This window comes from Mastigoproctus giganteus, chromosome 13 (genome assembly GCF_048544385.1).
Source record: "Mastigoproctus giganteus isolate SK-2022 chromosome 13, ASM4854438v1, whole genome shotgun sequence".
Taxonomy (NCBI): domain Eukaryota; kingdom Metazoa; phylum Arthropoda; class Arachnida; order Uropygi; family Thelyphonidae; genus Mastigoproctus; species Mastigoproctus giganteus.
The window spans coordinates 64,549,295-64,569,315 of NC_143587.1; positions in this window are offsets into that span (position 1 = coordinate 64,549,295).

Consider the following 20,021-nt stretch of genomic DNA (forward strand, 5'->3'; position numbering starts at 1 on the left):
ACCCGATGGAGAGGATGTTTTTTTATCCCATCTTGGCTTGTAAAAGCTTCAGGTTTCACATTGTTGCTTAATAATATGCAACTGATTACGGTTTAATTTTTCAGACATTTATTCACGAGGAAAAAGTGTCTTTTTGTTACTTATTTGTTCTTAAAAGAAAACGCTTGTCCTGGCTTATTGATGTCTTAATACTATTTGTAAAAGAAACTTTTAATTCTGTTCATCGATACTAGGGGTCACTCCTTGTAATGGGTGAGATATTTGTAGAACTTACTAAGAGCCGGTTGAATGTAATCAGAATTTCCGGTTTTTAGACAGTTGCCCTTAGCAACGAGGCGATCACTTTTAAAGGTTTGAGTATGTTGTGACTTTGATGGATCTTTTCCTTTCCTTGACCTCATGGATAGGTGCCAGAATAACTGAAAGAGGCACTTCGTAGCAGTGATATGCTCTTGACATCGATGCGGACACTATTAACCAACCACTTAAATGCCGATCTGCTTGAAACTTCTGTTCAAAGCACCAGCAAAGAACGCCAAAAATATTTTCCATTCCCTAGTAATTAAATCTCCCACTAAATGTTCAATATACCACATTAATTAGTATGTGTTAAATAAAAGCATATTTTTGGGCACGTTAGCTTTTATGCATAAGCTTCTATTGTCTTGACCATGTCTGTCCGTCCGTCCGTTCGCAGGATAGCAGAGAGATTCCCAGTGAGTGGATGGAATTTGATGAAATTTCATATTTGATTCAAATAGAATGATTATTGGAGCCATCTTTCAGATAAATTATTATTTCTTTTGTTCATAACTCGTTTTAGCTCATCTATACTTAATAGCATTAGATTTTTCTAATTTTTAAATACAGAAAGAAGAGAACCAGAAATACGAACACGCGTCTAAGGTAGTAAGATCACTTCTTCGCAAGACTGAAGTGGATCTTCTTTGTATTGCAAGTAAATTGTACGTGGCGCAGTCCATTCGGAATACAGATGCACGAAGTTGAACAAGACCAAAGATATGCAGATTGTAGTTTCTCTGTCAGCCCTTTCAGCGCTATTTTTTTGCCTTCCTTGCTTCGGACGTAGAAATTTAATTCAAACTGTGACCTTTTCAAGTGAACACTTTCACTAACATGAAAATCGAATTCTTCCTTCGCAAAAAAGGGAGAAAGCAGAACTTAGCGAATTAATTATGCACGCGATGTGGTGCGTCTTTCTGTCGCCATGTCGATTAGTTTTATAGTGGAAAGTTACGAGAAAGTGATGCATAGGAATGGGCCTCCTCGAAGCGCTGGAAAAGATAGAGCGGCTGATAATAGTTAATGTTCCATCGCAGCTAATATGTGAGGAGATCGAGACAATTCATTATCGCTGGAGTTCTCTGGAAATAGAGTAGCTTCATGAAATTCTACTTTCAGGTGGAGATTACAGTTGAACCATTTTATGAAATCAAAATGAGGGAGCATTAATGAAGAGGATCGTTGAGATGCGCTTCGTCGAACATAGAAGTAATTGAAATATAACTAAAAGGGGGAAAAAAGAAGCTGGAAAATTATGCAGAGAGGAAGAGAGGAGAAAGAATGGATGAAAGAGAAAGAATGAAAGACCTAAAGAAAAGGAAAGATAGAAAATAGCGAAATATAAAGAAAAAGATGGAAAAAAGGAAGGAGAAAAAGATAGAGGAAGAACTATTGAGACAAAATGAAAAGGACAAGGAATAAAGAAGAAAACATAAAAGAATAAATAAGAGAAAATATAAGAAAGAGAAGAGATAAGTGGAGTAAGGGGGGGGGGGGAATATGAATCATAGGAAATAAGAGAAGTGGGAAAAAAGAAGAGAAGGGGATAATGCAAGAAGCTGAAACGAGAAAGAGAGAAAAGAGAATTTAAATAAAGAAGGAAGGACAAAAAAGGTGACGAAAGAAATAAAGGACAATTTAAAAAATTAACGAGAGAGAAAGACGAGGAAAGAATGAATGAGAGTAAAAGATAGTGGGAGAAAGGGTGATTAAAGCATAAAAAAATGAAGGGGAAAAACAAGAAAGGGAAAAAGAAGGAATGAATGAAAGGGCAAAAATGAAAATAATAAAAAACGGCATAACTTAAAACATGATGACAAAAACACAAACAAATATGAAGAATGAAAGGGGAAAAAATAGAAAAAGCAATGTAGTAGAAAGAGAATAAAAAGTGTGAGGAATCATTAAGAAAGTTGAGCAGAGAGAGAGAGAGAAAGGAAACCTTGTATTCTTCACGTAATATTCCGTTCAAATCAATTTCCTGTGTTGATCTCGTCCAGGCCAACTGTGAGATAAGACAACGCATTATTTTCATTCGGATCACGTGCTCTCGCTGGTGGATATTCGCAAAATATCACTTTCGACGATTTATAAACTGAGGAAAAGGGGCTCAAAATTGATCTTACTCATCCTTATCGAAGCTACAGAATAAACCTTTCCTTTGCACCATTCAAACAATCGTCCAGTTCCTTCTATGGCCCAAAATGAAGATCCCAAATGAAAACACTGTCCAGAGGACTACAAAGTTCCTGTTTACAAATGTCATCAAAGACTGCTAATTGTTTTAAAGACAAACAGGAAACTTAACCCACTGCAGTGTCTCCTTTGACTTCTTTTCTTTCCCACAAAACAACAGATGTAATTTCTACTCTTTGGCTCACCAATTCTAATCATTTAATGATGTCTTAAGGTGCATCTGAGCGATAAAATCATCGATTTTGCACTTTGAATGGCTTTTTCAGATGGTTCAGATGGCATTCCAGTTATTTTTGGAGAAGAAATAAAAAGTGGCTTTGTTTTTGCCGCCTCCTTTCTCTCTGATATTTGACTTCTGATTGGAACCCGTGCCAACCATTCAAGACAATATTGATTTACTTTCTCTTAGAAATGAGTATTCGCGTTTTCGCAGATTACTTGTGTAATGCTACCTTCATAATCCCGCATGTACAAAGAAATACTAAAATGAACTTTGCGATGTCCAGCTAACTCCGAATAATGCAATTATTGTCCTTTAGAAACCCACAAGAATTTACTGTGCCTTGACTGCCTTCGTATCCCACAAGGGCCAAGTGAGCGATCTAGCGATTTCCAAAGAGCATTTTCTATAAAGAAGTGGTTAAAGACTTTTAAAGCCTTTACTTTCGAAGTTATTTATTTTCTGGCTCTTTTTAAATAAAGAAGAAAGCCTCCTAAAAGAAAGGAAAGACACCTTTCTTTGTTATATATAACTAACATCTTATCCCTTGGTCACTATTGGCACCGCTCCTGCCTCCACGTGGCGGGGCCAGTAATCTGGAGGATAAACCAACCTCGGGACTAAAAGGAGCAGAAATGGAAACCAATGAATTTTCTCGTCTAGAGCCCAAGAACGCTCAATATGAAACGGACCATGACTTCTCTGTCTCGAAGAGAATGAAAAAATACGCTTTCAGACAGGAATCACCAGCCTTCCTGATGATCCATTCTCTGTCGGCACAACTTGTTAGTAAGCTCTCTCCTTTCATCATACAACGATGCCTGGAAAATGCAGCAGCATCACCAAAAAGGTGAAACGTCTCCAATCCAGGGACCTGCTAATAGAGACTTCTCGCCCAAGACACTCTGAACTATTATTAAGACTCACTACTTTAAGAGGAATTCCAATTCAAGTCACTCCACATAACACCCTGAATTCGTCCAAGGGAGTGATCACGGAGTGGGATATATTGAACGTTTCTGAATAAGAAATAGTCCAGGAACTAAAGGAACAAAATGTAACTGAAGCAAAAAGAATCATGATACGAAAAGATGGAAACTTAATCCCAACACGTAACATAAGTCTAACATCCAATACACCGAATCTACCAGCTTCAGTCAGAGCAGGTTACTTAAATTGCCATGTTCGACCCTTTATTCCAAATCTCTTAAGATGCTACAAATGCTAGAAATTTGGTCACTCCCAGACAGAATGCCGTGGAGTTTCGACATGTCCAAACTGTGGCTGTACAACTCATACCCAATCAGAATGCAAGGCACAAACTCCGTAGTGTCCTAATTGCAGGGTCAACCATCCAGCATATTCTAAAGAATGTGATCTCTGGAAGCTAGGGAAGAATATACAAAAATACAAGACTGAAAACAACGTCTCATATCAAGAAGCTAGAAAACAAATTAAACTAATCATGCCAAAAAGCTCTTATTCCTCGGTTATCCACTCTCACCAATCAGTAGATTGTCAGACGGAAGTGTCACTCTCTCCAGACAAATCGATCGCAGACTGAGCTCGATCAGTTCTATCGACCCAGCTTACATCCAAGCAAAGACAGTAGATCAAAGTAACAATACACCTCTTACAATTCCAATCCAAAACATAACCCACAGTAAGGTAGTAGAAAACTGCAAAAATCAGATCGTGTTGAGGTTAATCAACCACCCTCAACAAGGATGGATACCGATGATGTGATCACCCAAGAAGATCTTCTCGAATTACATGCAGATGTTTAAATGGAAGATAACAATGATTCAGCATGCCCCAACTTTCCCAGAAAAGAAAAATCTAAACTAGATCGTCATAAACAATTCACTCATAAAAAACAGACAGCTCCATCTCCCTCTTACAAATCCAAATAATGGAACATGTTATCCAGTGGAACTGTAGAGACCTTCGCAGTAACAGCGATGATATTCTTGAATTAATTCACCACTACAGACCTTTTTGCAATGGAATACCAGAAAATTGCGGATGACGCTGCCAAACATCCATTCAGCTCAGCCCCAACGAATTCCCTAGTACCGTTAGCAGATTATAAAATGAATATACAAAGTACACTGGTGTACAAAACGTAAGGACCAGTCAGGTTTCACCTGTAGCTTCTCACAGGAGTGGCCTGGATATGGAAAAAGCATACCAAAGGAACCTCGTGAGGTACAGAAATAATGAAGGAAACCACACCGACACAACAACGGAAACAAAACGGTACAGAGGGACTTTATTCAAAAATGGCAACATAGCACTGGCTGCCATGATACAGATGCATCACTGCCAAAGATGGAACAAAGGGAAGAGGTGGATATTGCCACCCCTAATGTCGATGCAGGCTTTGCATCGCCTGTCCATACTGACAACAACGTTGTTGATAAGTTCTTGCGGTAACATCGTCCATTCCTCTGTCAGCACCATCTTCAGCTGCTGAACATTTTCTGGCGGGTGTGGACGTGCCGCTAGGCGTCTCCCCAGAGCGTCCCATATGTGCACAATGGGATTTAGATCGGCAGGGGAACGGGCAGGCCAACCAATACGAACAATGTGCTCACTTCCAAAAGCATATCAACAGCTGCAGTGCGATGTGGTGTGGCGTTATCATCCATAAACACGAACTCGGGGCCAATGGCACCTCTGAACAGACGCACATGGGGAAGAATTACCTCAGTATAGTAGGGTGCATCGGTCACAGTACCGCCTTCCAGTATCTGGAGTTGTGTACGCCGATCCAAGATAACGCCTCCCCAGACGAGTACACCTCGACAACCATATCAATCATTTTCAATGATGTCTGCGGGGTGATACCGTGTGCCAACCTCTCGCCAGATTAGCTGACGTCCAGAATCGCTGCTGAGACTGAATGTACTCTCATCAGTAAAGAGTACCTTACCCCATTGCGCTGCTGTCCAGTTCTTCTGTTCGGTGCACCACTGTAAACAGTGTCTTCGATGGACAGGTGTTAAAGGGACACAGCGTACTACCCGTCGGGCAAACAGTTCAGCTTTGTGGAGTTGCCTGGCCACAGTAAACCGCGATGTCCTGTGCAGATGGTTTGCAATGGATCCTGCTTTCTGCTGTCGGTCCCTCTTGGCCTGTAGGAGTATATATCGGTCATCACTGGGCGTTGTTTTTCGTGGACAACCCTGAAATCGGCCATACTCATTTAATCCATGTGTTCCTTTTGTCAGGGAATGGCCCTCCTCAGTGTAATCATTGTCATAGTCACCACTCACAGTCAAACAGATACTTCTGGAATGTACTCTATATAATAATGCTCGACTAGTGTCATTCAGTTCTTTGGCACGTTTAAAGGAACCTTTGTATAGCCGTTTTTAACTGCTTCTAAATCAACCAACACGGGCAGTATAAACCACTTTCATAAGTGCAATATGGCCTAAGTAGCCATTGCATTTAAAACCTTCATCAACAACAGTATCCCGCAAGGTATCTTCCCTGCATGGCTTTTCGACCTTCCAAGAAAAACCTCTTCAAAATTTAACTTTGAACACGAAATTTTATTTATCAGACTAAAATGAAATTTAATTTCAAAATAATAATAATAATAATAATAAACACATTTAATCAATTAAACATAAATCAAACTATATCAAATTAATATTAAAAACTCCAATAAATTCATGAAAAAACATAAATATTAAACTACTTCTGACATACACTAATTTGCAAAAACTATATTTGGATATGAACTAAAAGTAAACTTAAGTTTGGAGCAAAATATGTATTAGATATCACAAAGAGTTGCCTCGTTCTTGCTTTATCAGAGAACTTCAATAAAGAAACTGTTTGAGAAATGGTATGATTTTTATTTTTGCTTTTGCACCAAAGCAGCTAAAGCTGTGAGGTGTCAGCGTACCACGTCTCTAAACTGCATCCATGTTGTGGTGAGTGTCCTTTTTTTTTTGCTACAAAGTTCCTGTTGAGGAATATCATCAAACACTTTACCAGTTATAGTAAGAAAAATCTCGAATTTTCCGGTAAAAAAACATGCAGCCCTCGCTCCAGAGTGACTAATTTTCCCAGGGTGGGAACAATGTCCATAAATATTCCTCTAATATTGACGTGTCTTTTACACTGCAGAGGACAGATGGTATAATCGCTGCGTTCTTCGCGAAAGGATAATGGTATCGTATTGCAAATAAATAGAAACGGCCTTTTCTTATCCAACAGTGCTGTTTTTTGAACTTCGTGACTGAGGTAGCTCTCAGTGACTTTTTCACAATATCCATGCATTTTATAGCAAACTTTGCTTGCTTTTATTGTGTACACTAACATTAATTCCTCAGATCGTAGTATGCAGCCAACATTTTTGTAACGTACTTTACTTACTTCTTCCTGAATTTTAATTAAAATAAAAGATAACACAGTTGCATGATTTGAATGAAACATAACTTGCATGAAAGAGCAGCTATTTATAACGAGTTAAAGCAAATAAATTATAAAAAAAAGTTAGAATAAAAACTAAAATCACATTACATTGAAAACAAAATTTATTTATTATCTTTTCGGTCCCACAAAACCGTGATATAAGAAGTTAGATTCAATAAGATTATTTCTAAACGAATTTCTTTCTTTCATTTTGCTTCAAGAGTTCCAAATTTAATTTCCAACTGGCCCATCAATAAAATAACTCCTCCAGCAAAATCTGATAACTCATTTTAAAAATTCCTCATTTAATTACGCAGACACGAGCCGTCAGACACAAAGAGAGAGAAAGAGAAGAGAGACTTTGTAGGAACAAGTTTGGGTTTAGTTAAAAAGTAAGTCCGGTGGATATCTGTCGGCGTGGACAACGAGAAAACATGCCTCGTGATGAATTGGCATATCCGTCACGGCAGTCATGCCGGCAGCAGCTAACCCCACTCGTGTGGCAGAGAAAAGTAATGGCACCCACTCTCTAGTTGACATGTGGTTCTGTGTTTCGTGACGGAAATAGATGGCGAACATGTAAATTCTCCGGTTTTTCCATTTCCGCTTCTGAGAAGCGGAACCGTTACGACAGGCCGTGGCTTTCGTTCAACGTCTGAGGGCAGAATAATAGAAGATTGTAACCTTCACCTTCGCTGCGGCAACTGGCGTACGCCTGTATTTCAGGAAACTTTAAACCAGAACGCTTCGAGCTGTTGTCATTACTCATTTAGGCCTAACGTTTTGAGCGCAGACGATGTTGTTGTGTTTTTTTTTTTTATGCGTTTGCTGCACTGCAGTGGCATTAATTATGACGTGTTAGGCACCCGCAAGGTGAGTCCTGATAACTAATATTATGTCACAGTTCACCGAGTTACTCGAAACGTATTGTCTCGTGCACGCCTTGAGACATCGCGTACACAGCGCTACCAAACATATCATTACTCAAGGTAGCCGGGCTCCGGTCCGTTGCGGCAGTGGCGTATTGGAAATCAATGAGTCTCTTTTCGGATGCCCATATTATCATTAGAGGATGGGATTACTACTTGAGGAATCTTTCTTGGTACAACAGTAACATAGATTATTCGATTGCTTAGCGAAAATCCCCCTTTTGTTGCGTGCGTGTGTGAGTGCGTGCCTTTGAATAGATAAGCTTAAAGTAATTATGGGGGGGGAGGATTTTTTTTATCAACAGAGGGGTTTGAACTAGCAATTGACACGAACTGTGGACAAAGATGAAAAGTCAGAATCAAACCAATGATAATGGGAGGACCCCTTATGTGAGGGTATCGCAGCTGGAAGAACAACGTACTAACACAATCCAGCATTGTACTATGCAAACTATACCAAAACTCACTATCTCTGGCCTTTGCAGAGTTTGTACTGTTACGCGAAGTTGGGAAGAACCTGTGGTGCCACTTGACATGAAACGCTATACGTCCTCTCCGTACCTCTAATACAACTTGTACTCGTGCAAAGCGCTGGATGCACCTGTAGAGCTAAGAGGATTGGGCGCGCATCCCTTAACGATTGCCCCAGATTATCACAACCACAGAAGCATCCTTATGGATGCTTCTGCGATAATTTTAGTATAGTATTAGTAAAATTTATGCAAATTGTATGAGTAAGTATGTGGCTGTGTGTGTGCCGTACACGTCTACATACTTAAAAGTTGGAGCATGTGTGTGAATGTAAACATGTTAGTAAACGCAAGGTTTGAGTAAATGTCTAAATGCACTTCGAGTTCTCTATTACGCTTCCATAGTGGACCAACGCTTGTGAGAAAATGTAAGGTTTGAGTGAATTTTCACAATCGGAGCTCTCTATCCAGGCCTCCATGGTGAGAGGCCGTGATAGAGAGCTCCAAAAAAGTTTTTTTTTTTTTTTTTTTGTTTTTCGGATTCTTATTGGAGAGAACCCAAAAAGAGGCCGAAAACACGCTTGTGATTTGTTATCATAAAAAGGACACAAATAACATGTTTGTGTTTAGGGGATGGGATCTTATCTCCGAGTGCAAGGTGATCACTGAAACAAGATAAGTGTGCGAGAGGAAGTCATTTTTAATGTAAAACTATTATGTTCCCCTAAATGTGTCAAAAAATGTGTTCTCTGTCCATGTCTCCATGACATATGGGTGAATGGCTAGTATACATGTGCTACGTGTGATGTCTGTTCTGACAGGCCTCGCCCAAACTTGACTACCGCAGAGGGCAAACAAACTCTGCTTGCTGATGCCATACTGTACCTGTCGGTATCATGCAGCATGGCGTGAGATTTGCAGTGTGGGATTAAACTTATGTACTGATAACTATATCGTCGATCTTCCCTTATCCCACATAGGGTTCCCTGGCCCTGCGACTTTGCTTTCCACTAAACTCACAGCTTTAGCCAAACTCACCCACCTACCAACTCTAAGTTTTCGCCCGTGGTGCCTACCGCTTTAAATCTTTCCCTGCTCTTAACACCCTCCGTAGATGATGAATTCCTTCACAAAGGTACTTCTCTGTCCATTTAAATTCCTATTTCCTGAGGGATGCCTTCCTGTTATCAGCCCTCTTTACCTTCACCTTTTCTTCAAACTCAACTATCACTTCCGCTCTTCTCTTCCAATAAAAACACTTCCAGAATTGTTTTTTTTAATGGAGCTCGCCCTGGCAAGCTCAGGCAACGCCCAGGGTTCGTCCCAGCCAGGGACTTTTCACTTCCTACTGCCTGGCCAACCTCCTCGTTGTGCTGGACAGAAACTTAGGGCCTATGGTGTTCCACGGATCCATAGCCAAGTGACTGGAGTTACAACAGGCCAATACAACCCAACACTACATGATGCAGACTACACAATAAGTAGGCACTCTAGCCTTTATAGAATTTCTATAGCGTCAGAACATTTACAGCGCGGATTTGGGGCAAGACCCTCGAATAGAACCCTACTACAACCAACCAACCAAGTGAAGACTCTAATCAAAACACTAAGGCACAACTCATGGCCAAAACAAATCAAGTAGAGATCCGAATCAAAAAGGAATCAGAGATATGAACAGAAACAAATCAGTTAGAGACTAAAATCAAAACAAACCGTTAAAGAATGGAATCGAGGCAAATCAAGAAAAGATCAAATAAAAAACAAATGCAGAGATTGGCCTAAAGTGAATTGAAACCAATCAAGCAAAGAGTGTAATTAAAGCAAATCAACCAGGGTCAAATAAAAGAAATGAATTAAAGAATCTAATGAAATAATCATGTCATCCATGTATTTTTGAATCATTTTGACCAAGTAGGGTGTGGCGACCACCTCCCCCATCGGAACCGATCGACACATCCCTCGTACAAGCCGCGATAATGCAAAATTCGGAACACAAATATCAAATACAAATATTCTTATAGCGATAATTATTCAGAGTAAAAAGGTGGGTGTCTGATTGCCCCTAAGCATTTAACGCATTAGAGGGATGCGTTAATTAAGGGGCAATATTTACTCGGACAATTGCTTAGAGATAATTAAATAGTACCGGAGAAATTTTTATTTGCTTCGAAAACCTCTTTAATTATCCACCGCACGAATTATAGTTGAAATTTAATTTCGCGTGTCTTTGCAGATATCATATTTTGCTTCCCATTTCCATCACCTTCCCTCCCCCCCATCCCCAACCCCCATTTTGCTTTTCTTACGGTTCGGGGGAACTGGGGGAAATGGCTCGTGCATTTTTCATCCGGATCAGAAATTAATTGTTTGGATGGAGGATGTTTTGAATTAATAAGCCAGCGCTACGCATGCAAAGAAAATGTGTTGGCGAGATTAATTAAAGAAAACAACACGCACTAATGAAGTTGAGATGTAGACTAATAAAGCGAGTGTACGGTTACCATTATAAACCGCTTGTCAGGCACCTAACCTCAGTCTTCTGGATTATAAAGTGAAAAGATTTATGCTCTCTTCTCACAAAGCTGTGCAGAAGTCGATGCGTCCGTATAAAGAGGATTTTCTAATGAAAAAATCGTTATTTACCTAATCCCGGAAGCTTTTCTAGACTTTCATTGTTGTGCAGTAATTTATTGTTTGAATTAGTGTTGGACACAATAATGAATATTTAAAACGAGACGTTTGCGGTATTGTTGAAGTGATGGACCGCAAACGAACTACTGGAAATATTACAATTATTTTATTTTGTTTTGAGTGCTTTTGTTATATTTTTTATATCATGTAAGATAACAGGATTACAACAATTAGGGGTATTCTAGTTCTGAGAAGTTGTGAAACAAAACTGGTTGACATAAGTTAGCTCTGAAAAGAATTTATGCAGAACGAAAATACTAAACAAAGAATAAGTGGCGTCTGGTAAAGAATCTGAAGTTAGAAGACTTTAAAAGAAGGGCTGGAATCAGTGGAAGATGAGCCAAGAGCCGGACGACCATCTGAAACAATTGCCCTGATCGAGTCAAAAATTTGGCCTTACTGAATTCAATGTGTAAACTCTTTTATCTTTGACCGTCTCGGTAATAAACATAAATCTATTTATTTATTCAGTAAATTTTAAAAAAGTTAAACAAGTGGAAATATTATGTGTGTAATTCTCTACAGACACGCCCATCATACAATTCGATAATGTTTCTTGTGTCTGTTTAGATCATTTATCTAATGAGTCTGTTGGTCCTACAATCCATTGTTTACTTAAGCCTAAGTCTCTATTGATTCTGTTCTCTTATTTACGAATTAATTTGATTTTAATCTAGTTGACTTTAAAACCAAATAAATACGTTTGATCTTCATGTTCTAAAATTCATCCACTTTAATAGCAGACGTAAAGCGTATCACGGATTTTATATAATTAAAAAGATAGATAGATAGATAAATAAAAATCGGTTAAATGACTTTATCTGTATCCAGAGATGACATTTTCTTAAAAGAAAGCTGTGGTTTTCCCTTGTTAACTTTCTAACCTGCCATTCTTTCATTTCTTAATTATGTACAGCAGTGGTTTCTCTCAAGAGATAATTAATACGTTCTGATGAGTCCGTGTTCCTTTTTTTTTTTTTTTTAATATATATATATTAATCCTTATGTTGTTCAATTCACACATTTTACAGTGCTTCGAAAAGCTAAGTAGTAATTACTATTTAAATTTATAATTAATCGGCTTTCGAAAAGTAAAGAATATGCAGATGAACAAAAAGCAGACGACGTCGACATGATTAACAATACTGCACGCGCCCTTCTGCCAACAAAGAAATTACGAGGAGTGGCATTGTCATTGTTGAAAACAGTAACAATTAGGCTTAAGCCATTTAATTTCACCGTGTATACAATTATCGCTTTCTTCATAGAGGACTCTCTTTTTTTTTTTTTTACTAACACCCATCTGTGCGCTTCTATCTCCTAATCGAATTTAATATTTAATTATTACTCTGTTGGTACGTGACCATCCCATTTTACTACTTAATCTCGTTCACTGTCAGCTTCTCTGTTTCGCGTTCCCTATCGGTGACAAATCTAATGGGAGTGCACCTAAATTCCTACACGCCTGAATAATACGCGGGATTAATTAACGTGTTCACACCCCCCTTGGCACAACACTTGTGACATGCAAACTGATGGCCGATTGTCTGGGCTGCGTGACTCGAATGGTTAAAGTTGGATCTTCGGGCTACTGCGACAAATATCCTATGTTTAGGGAAACCTTGAATAGCTGTAGATATAATGTGGGTTGAAATCGCTACTGATTATAATTAAATAAAAAAATAGAAATAAATTTCTTCCAGAACGCTTTCGAATGATGTTTTTATCGCCACAATCTGTAGTCTTAAAGGATAATTACACAGTATTGCTGGACATTGGTATCTTTTGAAGATTCTTTTATTGATACAATATTTAATGAAGCGTGCTGGCCGACCTCTGACCTTAATTACACTTTGTATTTCAGACAGCAGACTCCAAACCAATTTCTGATAAGAGAAAGGCGGTATTTGGATTGATTCCTCCTTCCATTCTAGGAGCGTTCAATGGGGTTACGGCCAGTGAAGCTTTTTGATCTATATGCCATCCTTCTGAGCTCCTCCTTGTCTCTTTCCATAAATTTCTAAGGCTCACCTCGTTTTCCGTCTGCAGCAGCACCATGACGTGTCCGCTTGATGAATATATCAGCCTCCAGCTGTACCCATCTACTATATATTGTTGATCTACTTACGTCTACCATGAATGCAGTCGCTTTTATACCCATTCCTGACGCATGCGTGGCTGATAGGGTTCACTTTTCTCCAAATCCTAGTGGTGCCTGCTTCCCGGGATGAAAAATCGGACTCTCCTGAATAAGGAACCTCTCCCCGAGACCAACTAACTCATCAATGTTAAAAGAGAAAGAAAAGACAGAATAGAAAATAAATTTCCAGAAAATAAGACTATGGCGGCCCCACCTTTTTGATTATTTAACAACCAACAACATATGAACGATTATATTTTGCCAATGCAGTATATGTAGGTCTGAATAGCCAAAAGACAGTAAATTTCTTTTGAAAGTGATTGTTGCGTGCGTTTGGCTGTTTAAATAAACAACTGGGAAAGCTAGAGTCAGTGCTATGTGTTTACCAGGATGAAAAACCGTGTTTCCTGAATAAGGAACCTTCCCCCGAGACCAACTAACTCATCTACGTGAAAAGAGAAAGAAAAGATGGAATATTAAATAAATCTCGAGCATATACGACTACGGTGGCGCCACCTGTGTGATTATCTAACAACCAACAAAGGTAGATCAACAAATAACATTGTAATCAATTCTTTTACGATCTAATATGCGATTTTTCCTTCTGTTTTTCTAATGTAGGGTAATTTTGTCCGCGCCCCCCCCAAGAACATTCCTTTTCAGCGCATGGAATATCGGTTAGGTGGCACTCCGATTGATCACTAGCATGTACATGGTGCTTCTCCACACTACGTATAATGATCATTTGATCGTGGTTTGCCTTTATATCCCTTCGCAGGCATAACGGGGAGCAGATGGCGATGCCGAGCTGTAATTGGATATCCTCTTCTAGCGGTAACGCCAACCCTAGGATTTTCAGAAATCACGAGGTATGACGAACGCGAGATTTGTCGATAACTTCCATAGCTGTGTGAGGTAAATATTTGAAGAAGCAAATAGAAGCGAGCTTCGTGGTCTGATAGTGATAGAAGATTTGGAATTTGAGAGAGAGAGAGAGAGAGAGAGACGGAATTATTGACTGGCAGACATAGTCAAAAATCGGGAGTTTTAAAGAAATAGGAATGTTGTGGATTTTTCTCTCAAAGCATACAGTTCTAACACGTAAGTTGTTCTAAAATTCTGAGCTGGATGAAAAGTTTTTTCTCCAGAATGCAGTGCAGTTATAACTAACTTGAGGTGTGACGGTGTGTAAAACGAGAGAAGACATTCGGAATTAATTGTTCGTTCTTGGTAATTGGCCCACTATATATTGCACGCCACATTGATGCATTGATCCGTAGGCTGGACACGCTTGTCAGAACAATTAGGAGAAACAGACGGCTATGCAAACGTACCAGAACCAGTTTGATGTTTATGACTTGGTCAATTAATCCAGCCACTTTCTGCCCTCAATTATACTCTGTGGATGCCTGCTTGTCTGATTGGGAACACACGTACGTACTGATAGACACGCACATAAATAAATTTTGCAGTCTTTGCGTTTGTTTTCTAAGTATAACAACGTGGAGAGAGAGAAAAAAAAACAAGGTAAACCTCCTTAACACCCGATACCCCATCCTCTTTAGGTCAGAGGTCATCGGACCTAAATCTTAATCAAACAAAAATGAGATATGCTACCTCAAATACCCAAGATATTCTCCAGAATAAGAATTAAGTCAGTATTAAAGAGTATTTTTAGGCAAAAGGGGGTTACTGCTTGTACTTCACCGTCTTAAATCATCTCGTTCTTGTAGCAATATAATTTTTATAACTCTGTTCATTAAGGGTAGAATTTTCCTTGTTATATACACTCACTGGCCAAAAAATTAGAAACGTTTTTGCAATTTAGCATCAACAGATAATTAAGGAGGTGAATGTAAAATGTTCTTGTTCATACTCCGGAAACTCCACTGGTCAGTGGAGTTTACGATAAATCAATAAATACAAATTGTTAAATAGTATTTAGTAGTCACGGGCTTGAACCCCGGTACACTCAAATAGCGTGTGCTACTGCATTCGCGCTCCTGACCACTCGGCTACGTAAATTGTTGCATGATATGATCACATGTTCATTTTGCCATTAGACAAATATTGTATTGTACGCCTTCTTGGGACTTCTTTGTTGATCAGGCATGGGAAAAACGGGTGATCTTTCTGTTCAAAAAGGTGGTAATCTTGGAACACGTTTAGCAGGAGTCGCAATTAAGAAAACAAAGGAAATCACTGGAGTGTCAAAAGCAACCATCTCAAAAAGTATGCAATAAGTGGAAGAAATACGAAAAGAGACTGCACCTCTTAAAGGAATAAATGATGCAGAAAGTCGGCACTCCAAGAACGAGACAAGACCACAAGAATTTAAAGTGAATTGTGTGTCACAATAGAAAGTCCAGTGTACGCAAATGACTGCAAAGTTCAATGTACGCAAGAAGAGACCCAATTCCAACCGAACTATACGGCTGGACTTTAAGAATCTAGGATACGGTAGTCTGAATATAAGAAAGCCACTTCTTTCTCTATAAAAATCGAAAGATTCGACTGGGGTGATGCCGCCAACGCCAAGACTGGACTGTAGAACAGTGGAAAAGATCTTTGTGGTCGATTTGCCCAATGGTAGGGTAAAAGTGCGGCGTGGATCTCATTAAGACGACAATGCAACTATCCACTGTGCAAAAAATATATCTGAATGGTTCGAGGAACATTCTCAAAATTTCCAACATCTACCCTGGCTGTCTAAAATTCCAGATCTGAATCCAGTTGAGAATTCCTGGGATACGTTGGAAAGGGCAGTTTGGCTTCGCAGTTCTCTATCGACCGAAATACAGCAGTTGACAAATCCTGATGGAAGAATGGTCAAATCTAGAGGTGGACTCCCTCAGATACCTCGTGGAATCCATGCCATCATGTGCACGGGCTCTAATTCGGGCAAATGACGTCCCTATTAGATATTGAATAAAGATTTCTAATTTTTTAGTCAGTTACTGTAGATGCCACTAATGATAAGTCGTATGTTTTCGAATTTCCATTTATAGAACTTGTTTTTTGTCGCTGTCAATTCAGTTTTTACATTTGTGTTTATGCTTATCTGAACATAACTGCCTGTCTCTTAGATCTAATATTTAAATTACGAAATTCGCTTTCATCTAATTTTGGGATTTAAATAAAAAATGGTAGCAGGCGTGAACTTTTAGGTTTCTTTTAACCAATTCTCACGCTGCAGTTCTGTTAATTACAATCTTAAATGTGTATCTCATTTCTGTACGCAGTCTCTTACGTTTCAGTAAATCGACAGAAGAGTTTGGGAAAAAAATAAGAGAAAAAAAATACAGAAATTTAACTCTAAAAGTTGTCTTCTAACTGCGATATCGCTATAGTCATATAATGGGATGAAAAACCTAATTTTGTAGGATGAAAAAGCAACATATCTCCCGATGCCGACTAGTTGGGTCACAGTGTTTTAACAATAACTTCTGCATACAAAATAGGTTTAATTTAGATAGTTTGTCGATTCTTTAAAGTAACTAGCCCTCTACAGTCTTTTTGGGGAACTACATTGAGCAAATTCTGTAAATCCAACAATAAAAAACCAATAACTGGGTTTTGTCTGCTTCACCAATACTCCCATCAAAGGCAGACAGAAACAAACACTCAAAGTTTTCGCATTTCGGAAATAATGGCTGAATAAATTTTCACTTTATTCTTTCGGTTCTGTAAGTCAACAGTGAACGCGATGAAACTAATGGAATGAAACATTTTCTTATTTTTAGGGCTCAGAATTCCATCAGTACGAATCATACAATCTTTAATGAACTGCCTTCAGATGAGGGAATTTTTCTTTGCAATTTCATTGGTTATAACAAAACGAGCTTTATCACATTCTCCTATTCTCCTTCTGACGCTTTACTTCTTTTTGGACGTATTTTTCTGCCCTGTTAATGATTTTTGGGTGTTTTCTAGTTTCTAATTCTTTCTTCGACAGTTGGAAAATTAAAAGCATTCTTATGTTTCGTGTTAAAAGAGTTCCGAGCTTCCCCTTATATAAGTAAGGAGGCAGGGATGACGGAATTAATACCTGCTTGAAATACATTAAAACTATTTATGTATCACTCGCTGTGGAGTGATCCTCCGTGATATAACGTCTTTTAGTTCCACTGTATATAAAATCCTAAATAATACATTAAAAGCACGATTTATTTTTCGTAAAAATGTACATGTACCCTAAAAGTACTGCGTACAGGGTGTGCATAATTAAAATTATTATACATTTCTCTCAACAGGAGCAGCTGGATTCCATCCAATTTGGACTCTACATTGCCTTACCACTTTATTAGAATCACGAGCTAATAGAGTGTCGAACCGTCATTGACCAGAATCATCAAGACGTAGAATGCAGTCAACAAGGTATTTAAAAAGTGAAACCAAGAGTATTGGATCATTCCAGCACAACAACTGTCCTCAGTTCCTGGAGTGACATTAACAGACGCTGAGCTTTTGAACACGTCTTCCTAGTTTATCCCACAGATTTTAATTTGGATTGAGATGAAGGGATTGGATTTCACCCATTTGACACACTGGATGGATGCATTTTCCACGGATAAAGGGCATACCACAAACACCAGGATGGTTCCAATGCCTCGTGAGGTTTCATCCATATGTGCACTCTTCCATTGCTGCTGAGAGGCATAAATCGGGAGTCATCGACCCATGATTGTCCTCCAATCCTTCTGCGTCTATTTTCCCCATTCTTAGTACCTCCGTGACTTCCATGAGGGTCTCCTACTTCCGTACTGCACTCTTTGTAGGATTCTTCGCACGAAGAAGGTAACGATGCCTTCTGGTGTTTCTGCAATAAGTTCAAAGGTTAATTGTTCCATGGTCTGAAGACGATTATCCTTTTCGGGGTGTTTTTACATTCGTTAAAGACTCGAATGACACTTCTCTTTGAACATTGGACAAGTGCAGCCTTCCTATCTGCTATATCGCCTGTTAAATACGCACCAGAAATCATACCTCTTTGGAAATTCGCAAGATTCTGCCCATTTCCCATTACTAGTGAATTTATATTTGGGCATTAGTCAGGTCATACGGCTTTACGGCGCTTTCCTATAGTTGCACACCATGTCACCTGTTGGATTTACCTATTTTTGCAGTCTGCTGTCTACAATCCAATCCTCCACAGTCGTAATAAATTGGCTAAGCAGTGTATAAAATGCCCATAAAAAAGCTTTCATTACAAGGGCTGGCCATCACTGTGATGTCATAACATTAGCAGAAAAATCAATTCCAATAAACACGCAGAATCTGAAATTTCAAACATTCAGCTTCGATTTCAAATCTGATTAGTTTTCTATATTTAAATATTGGCGTGCCCTGAATATAATTCACACTACTTATATTAAAAAGGATGCAATACGTTTATGTTGCGCAAAGCGAAAGAAACCTCTGCATTTTTCGACACCAATAGACTAGACAGGGCATTCGTGCTCTGGCTGAGGTTTTTTTTTTTTTTTTTTTTCTGCGTCGACTGGTAATTTTTAAAAGTGTTTATTATTATAATGCAAGCCATCTATCATCCCGTGACAGTTCCCTAATAGCTCAATTACCCAGAGTCCGATAAGCGCAGTGTGTGTGTACCAGCTGGAGGTAAATAGGAGCCCTAACTAGATTAATTATTACTACAACTACTCTCGTCCTTCTGTTTATCTTGTAGAGATCAACAACGCGATAGAAAAAAAACAGAAAAAAGGCTTGTGGCTTACACCCATCTCAATGAAGGTTTTTATGTTCTTGCATGACACGCAAGGAAAGAAGTTGAGGGCAGTGAGTGTCGGTGAGCTGCTAAGTTTATCGTCCCTTATTTGGTAGCGTCTTTTACACTTACTAATAATGATCCGGATGCATTATAAACTTAATAGGCCATGAAAGAAGCAATAAATAAAAAAGGGAGATGTCGCAGATGCGTGTTTTATTAATTGTTGGTTATTTTGAAATATTATAATACTTATAAAGGTCTTGGAGAACACGCGTGGTGCGCAGTGAGACCGTTGAACAGTATCTTGAAGGTTGCTGCTATCTTTGTTTCTGGCAGAAAGACGATTAATATTAAAAGAAAGAGATGAAGTCGGCACAAACAATTTTTTGCCTTTGGAAGTTTTAGAATCAGCAGAAATGTTCATTAATGTAATCACATAAAGTGAGAAACAGAATCTGCAGAGATTAAAATTTGATAGGTTAGCAGAATTGCTCAGCGTCATATCTGGAGTTGACACGTTTCTTTTTATTAATGGAATTAAAATGCACTTTGAAAAGGTTAATCGATTACGTATAATTAAGAAAAATTTTCAATGAAGAAAAACACGCTATTTTAAAAGGAATGAAAATTTGTATACATTGCAGATCTACGGTGGTAAGATTATCTCCAGTGGTCCTAATTCTTGCCAAATTCCATGTTGGAAAAAGGAGAGGGGGGGATATTTACGATGTCCTTTATTTTCTTGTGGATAGTTATCCCTCTGGTAAGAGTTTCAAGTATATGATTCAACGTTAGATTACTTATTTGAATGCCCTACCCTGCCCTTGTGAGTAGCACACTTAGTGGAATCGCCGTCTGCCCTTCACTGGCGGAAAAGACCTGATTTAGGGTCCTGTTGATGACGTGAGGAATG